This window comes from Prionailurus viverrinus, chromosome F2 (genome assembly GCF_022837055.1).
Source record: "Prionailurus viverrinus isolate Anna chromosome F2, UM_Priviv_1.0, whole genome shotgun sequence".
NCBI classification, from domain to species: Eukaryota; Metazoa; Chordata; class Mammalia; order Carnivora; family Felidae; genus Prionailurus; species Prionailurus viverrinus.
Genome location: NC_062578.1, coordinates 5,697,283 through 5,697,786, shown reverse-complemented (window position 1 = coordinate 5,697,786; position 504 = coordinate 5,697,283).

Below are 504 nucleotides of genomic sequence, written 5' to 3'. Positions count from 1 at the left end.
CCAGGTCACCATCTAACGACACAACAGTTGATCATCAGAAGTGCCTGGCTGGCTCAGCTGGGTAAGTGTCCGACTCTGGCTCAGGTCATGATCTCAGGGTTCGTGAGCCGGAGCAGAGGCTGTCTGCTTCAGATCCTCTAGCCCCTCTCTGCCCCTCCCCAACTCCCGCAGTCTCTCGCAAAAAATAAATAAACATTAAAAAAAAAGAAAAAAGGTAGGATGGTTTCTCATCAGACTCTGCTGTATTTGGATCACCCTCCAGAGAGTGGTTGGGAACGTCTGAAAATACAGAGTGACCGATTCTCTGGTTAAACAGGGAACCCATGCCAGCTCTGCCGTGTTTATGCTGCGAGACGTTAGAGAAGCTGCCTAATCTGAGTCAATGCTGCTATCTGTATAAGGTAAGAAAACGGAATATAGCGGGGAGTTAGGAAGACTGCGTAGGGAGGGGACAGAGTGGGGAAGGATATGTTGGAAAATTAAATTCTGGTTTAAATTTCCAGC